At 38.0% G+C, this 14,339-nt stretch overlaps 1 protein-coding gene across 1 annotated transcript in view; it reads left to right on the top strand.

Annotated features, from left to right (window-relative positions):
- The first annotated feature begins 2,254 nt into the window (after positions 1-2,254).
- LOC135482389 (FMRFamide receptor-like) overlaps positions 2,255-14,339 on the top strand; it is a 50,345-nt gene continuing 38,260 nt past the window's right edge. Inside the window, exons 1-3 of the mRNA XM_064762345.1 lie at positions 2,255-2,278; positions 3,384-3,493; positions 9,149-9,266. The gene's annotated coding sequence lies outside the window, so the exon portion shown is untranslated. The remainder of the gene's footprint in view (positions 2,279-3,383; positions 3,494-9,148; positions 9,267-14,339) is intronic.

Raw genomic sequence — 14,339 nt, 5'->3', positions numbered from 1 at the left:
AGTTATTCTAAAACCAATTTCAGTTAAAAGTGACCAAGTTTAATGATTGAAATTTTAACTTATGTCTAAAATCACTTCATGATCCCGAGGCCAGAAGCTCAGGGCAGAATTTTAGCCGCTGACCTTTGCCGCAACTGATAGCGTGGGTCATCGTTCTGTCCTATCTTGGGTTTAGATTTGTAGTGCAATATTTTTGTATGATACACTTGCTAGAAAATAAGAGATAAGCTTGTGTGCGTGTTTAAAAACTTCACTCGCATTTCAGCGTAAAAGACTCCAGCTTGGTCACAAACTGGCAGAAAAAAGAAATTTGATTTTGTTATAATGGCCCTGCATGAGCTCTGAGTGGATGACGTCATTAGACATATAGAGTAATATGGGCATCAGTTATGTGTGGCTCGCTGCATGCTTACTGAAACAAAGAGTAGTGCTTGGGAATGACGGAAATACAGGTGATCTTTGTCTCTAAAAGTATCGTATAATAACATATTCGTCATACTTTTGTATGAAATATGGATCTATGGGAGTCAAAACAGAATGCTTTCTAGAAAAAAACTTAAAAGAACATTGACTACTGAAAAGTAATAACCCCCTCTCTCTCTTTATATATACGTATATAAACTCGAAAAATGTTTAACGATCTTGATAGCATTTTAAAAGTTCTGGGTTGGCGTGACGGTGGATATATGGAGGTCCAGTAGTTGTGACGGCGTTCCGTCATCAGATTAGTTGAGGGCCTTGGTCGGTGACTTCGTCTAGATAACATGTCCGCATTCTACGCTAGTTTTCGCTTTCGATCAAACAGTTTATGCTTGGGCGCAATGTTCCTTACGCGCTTACATAGATGTTGTAAATAAATGAAGAGTAAGACGATGGTTCACCGATCAAATGCTTGGGTGTTGACGCCCAAAACCTAATCTCAATAGTCTAGCGATAGATTAGGAACAACAGGAAACAGCAAATAGTCTGGCGAAATCCACTTCCGGCTGGCCGACCACGTATCAATATCTCAAGTCTTCTTGTGTGCTTAATAGACAAGCTGTAGCTTCATCAATTTGAGCTCTGTGCTTCCCTTTATCTGGTACAACTAAATGGTTCGGCAATGTACAATAATCAAAACGAATACAATGGATAATTTATCACAACTTGCATTGAATACAATTAAATGAACACAGCTTTAATTTTGATATATGTTAAAATACCACTAATCCGCCTTTCTTGCACCAATCCGGTGTAAGCGTCTGAGACTAATCAGATAATCTTCAGACTTTGGTCAATACTTGACACTGAAAAGAGAAAAAACCGGGTAATGTGTGACTTTAGGTTCAATTTTCCTGGTGACAGAAATTTCTCCCTCCTAACATTATTCCTTAAATAAATCACACCGTCAAACAAACCAAATGTTTCGCCAATTAAAAATAACTAAATTTTTGAGATGTATTAATACTCAGATGCAAGTAACACAAGAGACAAACTACGTCATAGATAATCCCGAAGCCCAGCGGAGACGCAATGTACTAAGGCTGTGACCATCATGTTCCTTCTGCGAATAATCAGGCCCATTTTCTACAAGCAGAATATGGACTAATTGTCAAGTTTTTATCATTAACCCTGTAAAAAATGAACTAATTTATTTTCTATACAATGCTAAGATTTATTACTGTTTATTGCATTTCACTAGGCCAGAAAGACAGATGCTAATCATGACAAAGTGAAGCCCAGTAACAGCTGTACAGTGGCGGCTTATTGCTTTCGGCTTGTTAATCTTATTACATGACCAAGACGGCGTCCAGAGAGGGACACAGAGTATCGTCTGTTTTTATTAAACAGGAAAATAAGGCATACGACTAGATAAATCTCCTTTATTTCATTGTCTCAATTTTACTCTAACCCGTCAAGGACTGAGCATGCAGTGGAAATCACATGTAATGAATATTAAAGGTAGCGATAGTGGAGATCAAGTATTTGTGTCACTATGGACACTGACTGTAATGACTTACATCGCACACGGTAAATGTCACCGCCTTTATACACATTGCAGATTATAGCCTACATGGCATTCTGTGTACAGCGTATAGGCCTTATGCATCAAAGACACCACAAATACAAACAGCGGCTACGTATTCCGCCTGTGACAGCCTTTAAATGCACAGCGTGTAACAGGCACCACTCTCACAGGAATTACGGGCGGAGGTTTGTAAGACTAAGTTTGCATATAACGGACACTTTTCACAGAAACCACCAGTGGAATGATGATCAACTGCAGTGACACCAACAAGTAAGATGATCAGTTTTACAGGATATAACAAATGACGGAAATAACTGGTCATTGAAACCAGTAGTAGTGTAAGGTTATGTAAGGGTTAGCACCTAAAATTAAAGGTTCGTGTAACTGGTACCTTCTGTTACCTAAATTTAACCTCCATCTGAAACGTACTCGATCTGTTATGAACATGATCTGTAATTAATCATTTCAGTCATGTGTAATTAACCGGAGAGAGAAATAACAGTTAATGTTCTTGATTATATGTCAAGAACATTAAATACAACAGTTTTCACAATTCTGTTCTAAAAATGCATTTGAATAAATCCCATTCATACTGAATATTCTCCTTGATTTCAAAGTAGACGATTTGGTAAATATCGCTGGACAATAGGTAGCCTATTTGTAGTCCGCAGAATTTGTCTCTGCTACATGAGGCTATGAAAGAGGAATCCGAGAACAACGCTGACGACGAACTTGACATTTTGGTTATATAAGTTCTCATTTTACGTTAACTCTCCAGAGATATTAACCTGCTATAGAAATCGTCAGTGTTTGCTGAATCGCCATTGTGGACATATCCACAACATTTGAGACATTTGTATTGGAGATAAAAAAGACTCTAACTATTCATACCACTTATACCGAACACTTCCAATAACAAAATTTTAAGGTATCCTTATTCGGATCTCTTAATAAGGTATCCCTGTACAAAAAAAGATGGCAATAGAGATTTTTCATATATACAAGATAAGCCATAGAAGGAAAACATAATACCATTGTGTACCTCATATACACTTGCATTTCTGTATGACTTTTAGAATATATATCTGACTCAAATGTGGGTGAGTCAAATAGAAACCTGATCATGTCTATACAACTGTGTCATGGCGACAACACACAAAGACGGGCGTTGAGACATGATACTGTAATTTGGGGACATCATCGGTTATGCAAAACTTTTTGTCTGTATAGCTTACTATCAACTGAACGAGATAAAATAGCATTGCATCAACTAGATATATGAAGAGCTGCTGTCGGTCAATTTCCTACATATTTATTGACGCTGAGGTCTGCTAGTCTATACTTAATGACGTGTCTTCTTCTGATCAATCTACAGCTCGATTGGTAATCAAAGACCGAGGCATGTACGCCAAGCTACACTGGTGAAAGTGTCGAAATATTTGAACTCCGATGGATTTATATTGTTCCTGATTCTCACTCGGATTAGTAAGTAGTCTTACTTATAAGAGACAATTGTCACGTACCACGACACATATGGCAAGCCCTGGTAATTTAAAGGCATCCGCGACTCTAAAACGAAGTATATATCAGATGAAATACAATTAAAAATTGTACAGGAAATTAGTTGGATTCTTTTTTTTTTAATTTCTCCAACAGAGTAAAACTATGCAGATTAGATTCTATGGTGGTCTGTTGTGACGCAGAAGTTATGAATTACTTCTCATCTATATTGTTTGCCTGAAATAATCCGTTTTCGGGTCAGATCATAGATCTATGTGTATATGCATTTTTTATGATAAAATGTATTAGTCTAATGCGTGTTAAGTAGAAAAAATTTTATGTGACGTCGCTGGTCACATTATGGTCACCAGAAAAGGACACCATAGAATAAAATATTCCAATGCATTTTACTAGGTTAAAGAAATTGTCAAACAAATAAATCCAGCTATTTTCCTGGACAGTTTTTAATGGTTTTTTCATCTCATACATACTTTAATTTAGTGTTTTCTTCGCCTTTAAACTGTTTTCAGTTCTCCAATCAAACAATGATGTGGAGAGTGTATTCTGAGATTTCCATCAAGAAGTCTGATTGGTGAGATCAGTCCAGAGTGTCATACCCAGGTGAAGATGCTGAACGTGATTAAACTTCCAGACGGTCATTTGTCAAGTGTTCGATCTTAAACACGGAGTGAATGCTTGGGGTTTAACGTCGTACTCAACCATTTTTCAGTCATATGACGACGAAGGAATCCTTAAGGTGTATGTAATGTGCCTCCTTGTTGCAGGACGGATTTCCACAGCTCTTTTATCTAGTGCTGCTTCACTGAAACGCCTTACCGAAGGCGTAAGCCGCCCCGCCCGAGCCATTATCCTGATACGAGTCAACCAGTCGTTGCACTATCCCCTTCATGCTGAACGCCAAGCGAGGAAGTTACAACTTCCTCTTTTATAGTCTTAGGCGTGACTCGACCCAGGATTAATGCAGGATCTACCGCTCCCGAAGCGAACGGTCTACCAGCTGTGCTATCCGGTCTTAAACAAAGAATCCTTTCCCCAGTAATGCTGTCAGTGAACATGGGTGTAGTAAATAATTTGCTTTGTGGAAAAGGTGGTTAATTGGTGAATTTCGTGAATCATGTATTAGACTATCTGCATATACAGCATTCTGCAGAAACATTTATTCTCTGTATAGAATCAGAGCTAAACCGTAGTAGTAACCTTGATGATTTATCCCGTTAAATGATCAAAATCAGACTATCTGACATACAACAGATTCTAAATTTAAATGCCATTAACTTCAGATGAAATAAATGGTTAATTTTATCAACGCCAAGGAATTTGTTAATAAATCTATCAGGCTACACACGCGTGTAAAATATTCTGTTTTCTGATTAAAAATAGATGGAGGAGGTAAACACCCTTTAAGTATCGTAACCATATTTTACATTCTTCCGAAATGACTGGCAAATTGTCGTGTAGAGAATTTATGTTTTCTAATGATGATGTAGAAAATTGGTTTGGACAACATATACAGACCCGTTTTTTGATGAGTAATCTTTCCGCATCATCCGACCATTGACACGTGAATGACGTCAAGCATTTATTCTGGGTGCTCATCTCCGGTTCTCTACAGTTGTAGTCCCTGTTACAGTTATTATTCCACACCTCTCGAATGACCATTTATACTCAATGTCAGTTGTGCATTGGCGTTGTCTGTGTATACCGTGACAGTATCTCACAGTGAATTAATTCCACCATTTCATATGTAACACCTGTGTACAGAGTTAATATTCGTTCATACACGGTGCCATACGTATCATACATAACTTTCAAAAAAATGGCTGACTTCTCCAAAGAATTTGATAAACATACAAAGACATGAAAAACAAACACTTCTGTAGGATGATGATATACATTACAACCTAAACAGTCCTTTTACACCATGCTCAAGAATTGCTCACCTATGCGATGACAAACAACGGATTATTGCAAGTTAACGTGCCGTAAATCACGGATTATGGCAAGTTAAATCATTTGAATCAGAACAGGTGTCAGGCAATTCCCTTTCGTTATCGGTCGGCGTTTTTAAGCCTTTCTTATACCCGTTTCTATCATGTATTTTAAAACAACATCTTTGGGTATTATTTATCTTTGACAAACCATCAACACCAGCAGTCTGTGCGGCCTAAAGGGCCGGGGCAGTCATGTTTTTATCCATATTCGAGGTCGGAGTAGCTGGACAGATGGGTCCTGTGGTGGAGTTACTTCAAATGCCCTAATATCTACCTTCTTATATTACAAGGTAACTTTTTCTTTACACTGATAATTGACAATTCATATATTTCCATATCATCAAGAACCCATGGGGTCTAATTCATTAATTTTAAATGTGTTATGAACACAGCCTTTGTTACAAAATGGCTTATCATATGCTAGGTCTAGCGGAGGGATATTTTTTGTTTCGTCGTTTTAATGAAGCAGAAGGCATTTGTCCTCAAAGGATGCTGATTGATATATCTTACTTCTTTAAAGAGAAAACTTCTCTGAAAAGGGCCTTTGTCTCGAATCACAATTTATGGCATGTCGTTGGTGTTAAGTTTACTCCGGCATGTAATGTACCTCAAACATTAGAGAGTACAAGCCCCAGGTGCAGTCCACTGATCATAATAAGAAAGTGACTGCCCTAGGTTTAATAGGCGGTCACATTAAGCTGGGAGTCTTGTTGTCGACCAAGCATTGGTGATATATGGTGCCACTGATGCTACCACTCCTTGAATCTTTGACAGCACTTGGATTTATGTCTGGAGGGAAAACTTGATTAATTCACTTAAACACATGTGTATAATTACGTTAAAGTAGATTTGGATGACCTGTTTCTCAGAGGTAATAGAATTTAGAGGCTTATGTAAGTAAAACTGTATATACAGCTAACACCCACGGAACACAACGGAGTAACGGAGAAGCATATCCTGTTGAGTATTATTTTCACACAGGGTGTACATGCATTTATGTCGTCATTGTGAATACTGCACAGTAACATTGAAGTTTTGACTACCTAACGAGATATGACAACAAAACTTACAAGGTGAGCCTTCTCAAATGACTTCCTGAACTTTATCTAGGATCAGGGCATGGAACAGTCGTTTGACTATACTGCTTGTTTGGATCCACGCTAAGGGTTATGTGAGCGGGTATAAACTTAGCTAGCTAATGTTTACGAGAGATACTACAAGATCAATGGATTCTTGTCTTATTTAGTTTGATATCCTTAAGTCACGATGAGTTGCAAATAGCCAAACTGCTTTTATGTTATTGTTCGGGTGGCTGCCGTTACAACTAGGACAATATCAGCTCCTGTTCTGGTGCTCGTCATTCCATGGTGAGTCGCTTTACACACAAACAATACTTCATCTTGATTCCTGGCAATGATTTCTCCCAGGGTATCCAAGTCTGAACCAATATGTTAAAATTAGTGACGAACTTTTGCCTACAATATCGTTATTTGTGACTGAGAATTGGATATTCATTCTTTAAAGTCACAATTACCAATAATGTCCTCCGAGTATGGGCAGCAGATCCAGATCTTTTGACTACGACAAGGAATTTTTACTCCGACAAAAGGATTGAAATATTGTCCATGTTTTGGATAAAAATGTCTTGCAAAATGTTATACTGGAGCAGTAATTGTGATTTTCTTCTCCGGATCTGATGGGCCTCATCCATTATGCAGTGTTAAATCATGTGATTCTTGTCAAATTAGCGTTTTCTTGGGTATTGACGCGATTTTAACTCGAATAGTAGGGAGTGAAGTTCATGTGGTGAGAACATTAATTTGGGATAGTGTGACGCAGCCAATAAAACACAACAAAATGCAACGAAGTAACGCTAATAAACGTATCGCAGCTTTTTTTAATCAAGTATTTTTATTCCAAGAAAGCTGTTGTAACTATTCACACGAATTGGGCCTGTCGGAAGCTATACAATAAACTCTGTTACATGCACTACAAAAAGGGCGTTTTAAAAGTTGTGTGCTCAACATGTTAAGAAATGCGTCCACAGCTAGAGCACAACTGACCTAAACATGTTGTGCGAACGTGTTTTGAGTCTTTAGTTTGCTCTCCTAACCAATCTAACATCCAAACATGTACTTATTCTAAACATGTTTAATTAGGTTCAGCTTTTATATAAGCGTATTCCTAAACTTATGGACCGCTAAATATGTTCAGGGTTAAATATGTTTATAGGGATGAATGGTTGATTTACATGTGCTCCATACACTTGTATTTACATGTAGCCTGCTAAAATTTATGACGACGTTCTCACTTATCGGTTCCTGAAATGTACGGAATACTACCAAATATTTTATGAAAAAAAAATGGAGGACTAAAATGTAATTTCAGAGATAATATCATGTGAATAGGCCATGTAAACCCATGTTCTAGCTCTGTATGAAAGCACTCCATAGCTTTGTTTAAATTCGTGTTCATGCAGGACTATGTTTTCTGTGTGTGGTTTCAGCCTCCGGTCGAAAATACTGTAAAGAAGGTATTCTCTTATGATTGCGTCCATTAACTGCTACATCACGACTCAACTCTTTCATTCCAAAACGACCATGAGGGATGTTATTCAATCGCCCATGTGGTATTGCAGCTTGGATATCCTTGGAGTGACACATGACCCCTGTCCTTTGTTCGTCAGTCGTTTTCCGGTGCGAAATCGGGTTCTTACACTGAATATATTTGTTACGGTACTTTAGTCTCTCCAGTGAGCGTATTCATTATTCCCCAGGTTTCTACAGGTTTCTCTACAGACAAAACATGAGTCCTATCATCACTGATGTAAAACTACTGTTAAATTGTTCACAAGGGGAATATGAAGTGGTAAATCACCTTCCAGCCAAAAAGCAAGTGTTGTTGCTGTAATCAACGGATAAATTCCCCGAAGTAGAAGATTTTATTAGCCATCTGTTGCATTAGTTGTTTATTCAAACAACAATTCCGAGCCTCTGTAACAGTTGATCACATTTTTGTTAATCGTCTTTCCAAATTTGGCAGCTTAAAGGTGATCATGAACTTTGGCACCTACATTGCCTTCACTTGCACACGCATGGCAGTGGGTAAAGACATTCTCTTTTATTTGGTAAGGAAGACATTTTTTTACATGTTCAACTATTCTTTTTCATTGCGGGCTATTTGCCTTTCTGTGCTTAAAGCTGGTGAATTAAAAACACATTCAGGTCGAACAAACAAAAATTAATATATATGAATATAATAAGTGGTTGTATTTCAAGATCATGTATGTCAGCTGTCATTGCTCCCTGACCTGTAGATATAAATTCCCTTATATGCCTGGCTTACTTAAGTAGTTTGTAGAAGAGAAGTTATATTATTAGGCTTACTATGGTTGAGCACATATGAAACACTTAATAATTTTGCTGTATATTTTATCTCATTTAGAGGGGCCTACATGCAACTGAGTGACTTTTAATGTTTGAAATATTCCGCATAATGTGTTGACAGGGTACATTGTCTTTTATAACAATGCCCAGGACCGAAAACAATTTAATAAGATAAATGTATTTCCCAACACTGATAAAACATATCTATTACCAGCTGTGACTGTGCGTTATATTTTTGGCAGGAATACTACCTACAGAATCCTAACCTAAACAATAATGTTTTGAGGCGCAGATGGGCATCAGCGCCGCGGGAAATTTGACCTACTTTTTGATTCTGATCACACTGACAGAGCTGGCGAAGTAAGTATTTTTGCATTGTGGTTCTGTATATGTATGTATATATTTATACGTGTCAATTTATAAACTGTCAATTTAAGAATATTTTTTCATTCCAGAGCCAAAATGCTTTAGCATGTTAGACTACCCTCATATTATGTCATCCATTGGAGTGAATGTCATGTTAGCCTTTTCTTGGTAGATCCAATACATACTGTTGTTGTTAAGGGATACACCTAGGCTGTCACTGTTTTGTTTGTTTAACTACCTCCACAGATAGATGTTGTTTGCTGTGTCCTAGTGCTTTTGAAATCTAAAATAAATTTCTCAAGTGAAGTCGATGTTGGTTCCGAAGTTCGTGATCACCATTAAGCTGCCTGATTTGGATAGGCCATTAACAAAAATGTGATCAACTGTTTACAGAAGCTCGGAATTGTTGTTTGAATAAACAACTAATCCAACAGATCGCTAATAAAAATTGTTTTCTACTTCGGCTACATTAATACAAGTAGATGAATATTTAGACATTTACCATAAAGATTGCTGACCTTTACATTTTGTTTCTGATTTTATAAGAGTCTAAAATGGAAAGAGGCATTGAAGTAATACAGCTATTATACGGTCTTTGATAGGTCTGTAAGTTAAGTGTGTTATATATTATGTGGAGGAAGGCAAAGACGTTCACATAGCATTAGGATGTTCAGAATAACACACTAGATAAACATATGTTAATCTGAGATTTCAGTAGAAAAACATAATGAAAGAAATTCAGACCAATCCATATCATCTCTTTTTAATGTGCTACCAATGAAGCATACGATGTCCTATTTTGTTTGTTAGAAAGGCAGACGTGGAAAACTAAATCGGGTTTTTGTGTTAGTACAAAAGATATTTCGATGACCCCGATCGTCTGCGATTTTCTTTTTTTCTATGTTACGTCGTGCCTGTTATTGGCCCAGCTTACCGCTAATGACACATCACACCTTCAGGCTACCGTCTATCTATAGTCATGTTTACATAACGATGAATGTCAAAGCTGCACAAATAAGCAGGTCAGACCACTTGTAAGGATTATACGTGGATATCACGATCTCGGGCTTACGCCTTCATCCAAGAAAACTAAAAGCCTTGTTTAAGAGCTACCGTGTAAAGCTGCCTTCCGCGTTCTGATAAAAGCCATATTTTTCTTCCGGTGACTCAAATAACTTCCCATAAATATATGATCAGCGCTCGCTTGAATAGAAAGACGGGGAATTGATCATTGAAATGGCAACATTGAAACATCGCACACGTATCTTTCTCCCTTAATGTCAGTCTCCATTTATGGGCAAGTCTGCTGGCCTCGGATGCACAGGTCAATAAAAATGTGAAAAATTTAGTGCACAACTTTCATTGGGGCACATCTGTATTTGCATTTGGTCATCTATTATAACCGGAGTACGTAATGTAAATCTCTGAACTACTATGGCTTGATTTTGTCTGTCAAAATCATCCATAAGACTCGAGCTTTGGATGGTAATTGCGATACCGTGACCGGACCTAAGCTTGCAATACCGTATTTGTACACGACAACGGCATGTATATGATATGCACCAAAGCTAAACCTTGTACATCTTTATGCAGCTGTGTGGTTAAACAGTTTGCCATCTATCCACCTATCCTCCCTGAAAATGCTGGATCGTTCTTGCATGTTTGCCCCCCAGTTATGAATTTCCTCGACACGGAACTTAAAAGATGATTTATGAATGTTACTGATTTTTCTCACTAGGAATCGTTGGCGTGGTGATTCAATAAATCCATAAATATACATGTTTTTGAAGCTCTTCAAACTGCGCTGGTTGTAATCTCATTAGTACTTGTATGATCTCCTGCCGGAGGTGAGGCTGTTATACGATTTTATGTCTGGAGCCAAAGTCTTGGACTGGATAATATTTGACCAATACAAAACTGATCCATGGTGTCAGTTCAATAACTGCGTGATACCTACGTTTTAATATGGATCCTCTCAGTCACTTAGACTCATGTACATAAAATAATGGGAAGACTTAACCCTTGGTTAGTGAAACGATGATGGCCACGTGTAACGTTGAAATGAACTGTATCTTGTCAACATTCTTAAGTCTGAGAACGCTAGATCCTAATGTTAATATGTGAAACATAAACAATGGTGGTTGGAGAGAAAAGAAACAACAACAACAGCAGAATTTCGTGTATGTAATGATACTGGATTAAAGTTTATGTTTATGGGCTAATGTTTATGGGTTCATGAGTTTGAAATTTGATTCGGTTCCAAGAATAACATCTTTAGATATGTACCTTCAGAAAATCATGGCCATGCACAAATGTAACAAACCCAGACATTTTGAAGAATACTGAGGTTTAAATTTGATGCTGTCCATAAATAAACACTTATATACACTTATGTAACCGATATATAAATATAAATATGAATAATTATATATATTCCACTTAAGAGATATGTCTCCTGACTGGTTGTGGCATTGTCTTATTGCTGGAAACACATAAAGTAACAATCTACGGTTATTCTGTTTCACGAACAGGCCATTGTTAGCTCATACCCTGCATTTGTGTGCGGTGGCGTCAACAAAATGTCTTGCATATTGGATGAGCCAAGCCTATGTTCTCATGGGGAATAAGAGGTAAAATGTATTACTGCCTCGAAGTGCAGATTTATGTCATTGAAACTGAAATAATAATGAACCAGGGTTCTTTGTGATTGGTCTGAACAATGGCTTTTGAATTTCAGTACACTAAAAACAACAAGAGATTTCCTGAGTTTCATGTACACCTTGGGCTCACATTTCACAAAATTTCAAATGACAAAGCCATATAGATTAAATAATCATTGCGACCAGTAAATGACTACGTATCCAGCGAAAACAAATTTAAAATACAATATCGGTAGACATGCGTTATCTATAATTTACCTCACCTTTTTCGACCAATTCTAGAATATCCCAGTGCTGTGTGGGATAGCTGCGCAGAACAGTCAGATCAACTGGAAAAACTACAGCTATCTGCAGCAAGAATTGTTGCTGGCCTCCCTCTATACAACCCATCCGAACACCTTTATGTTGAAAATGGATGGGACACTTTAGCTCACAAGCGCTGCCTGACTAAACTCAAACTGATGCACATACTCTTCAATGGCAACGCGACAGATTCCATGATTGAGCTATTGCCTCCATTAGACGACCAGTTATCTAAGTATAATCTCAGAAATTTGCTTAATCTTGGTGTGTCGAGAACACGTACTCAAAGGTTCCAATGTTCTTTCATACCTTCATCCGCTGATCTGTGGAATCCTCTGGATGTTAATATCAAGAACGACCCGTTCTCAGCAAAATTCAGTAAATGACGGCCTAAGAAGTCTAACCCGTCTAGATATTATAGTAATGGAAAACGTATATACAATATTACATTAAGGCAACCTAGGCACCGCTGCAGCGCCTTTAACTATGAAAGTGAGCGTGTAAACTTGATACCAAGGTCATGTCGTTCTTGTGGAAACCCCCGGGAAGACGCTTCGCATTTTTTCTTTCATTGTCCACATTACGACACAATCCGGCCTAACATTTTGAATAACCCCCCCCCCCTCTTATGGCATGACTATGGAAAAGCTGTTAAAGGGTGATGAGTCCAAAGATAGTTCTCATATAATGAAATCAGTAATTTTATAGAAGCCAGTAAAAGGTTTTCCATCAACGCTGTATCAGCTCTCAGTCTTGCCTTGTCTTTTTAATCTGGTTCTACTATTTTGTTTATATTGTATCTGGCATTACTTATAATTAGAAATGTTGATTATTTCCAGTTCTCTCTTTCTGTACCTTGTATTTTAATCTGCTGCCATTCTTTTCCCACATCTGTACTATAAGAGTTAAACTGTATTGCTTTAGAGAAAGGAACTCATAAGTTTTCTAGAACTTATTCCCAATCGGATTGTGTATAAGACAATAAAAATGTTCATTTCAATTCAAGTGCAGACTGAGGTTAAGTCTACCTCATCACAGTCTACGTCACTACGAAATCACGTGAGAGAGCGCTCGCAAGGGTGATCTGGTCAATGCGGCTGGTTGATGTGGTCAAGTGAGGACGCTACCAGCTACGTTTCTCGGTATGAACACATACCTTTACTGAGACAGTTATTTTACGCCATAAAGTTGCTACCACTAACGTTAACCAGCTGTTCGTTGTTCTGGTAATTAGTTTCCCACCGGCAACATTATTACTGGAAAAAAGACTTCATTCTTTATTCTAACTTGCCCGGGCCACGTGACTGTACACAAGGTCCAGATGTCCGCTCACAATGATCACACAGTGTCGGATTGTGACAAGCCAATTGACCCCCTAACACTGGACAAGGCTAGCACGGCTTTTGGGCAACTGAAAAACCTGGGAGGCTGCTCTCCGTATGGAAAAGTCAATATCAAAAATGGCAGTAGCCATAAATTCAATGAGTACTGCTTGGCCAGATATTTCGGCATACAAACCTTGAGACTGTAACACAGGTAGAAAACACAAGCCTGCTGCTTCACACATTGAGACGTCCTGTAAACTTGAACCCATGTCAAAACCTGAACTCTGTGACTCAGACATAGAATCTCAGTTACTTATAAACGATAATGTATCTGAAAATGCTGATGACTCAGATAGTGAGGGTTTACAAGCTGAAGAGGATTTGCCCAAAGAAAATGAGCGAGAGTGTGATTCAACAGAGAAAACTGGACCAAATGTTGGTTATAATCTAGCAAACATTTCACACTAGAGGCTTTTTTTTCAAATTTGTCTGTTCATAAACTCCGTGAAAAGTTGGAGAAGTATGACCGCCCCTACAAAGTTACAAATACCTCGGGTAAATAATGAAGTCTGGCGTAAATTAAAGACAGTCAGTAAATCAACTGACCTACGCCTAGCTAATGTCCAGAAGATATTATTAAAACCGCGGTGGCGGTTGTTGAAAAGGCTGAGGTTTTCTCACGCCCAAAATCAAACATCTCTAAGCACAATAGTTCTCTGGATTATAAAGCCACGGATGCTATAACCTTGCTTGGGCGTGCATATTACGAACTTCTTTAC

Source organism: Liolophura sinensis, chromosome 1 (assembly GCF_032854445.1).
Source record: "Liolophura sinensis isolate JHLJ2023 chromosome 1, CUHK_Ljap_v2, whole genome shotgun sequence".
Taxonomy (NCBI): Eukaryota; Metazoa; Mollusca; class Polyplacophora; order Chitonida; family Chitonidae; genus Liolophura; species Liolophura sinensis.
This window is presented reverse-complemented; position numbering and strand designations above follow the sequence as displayed.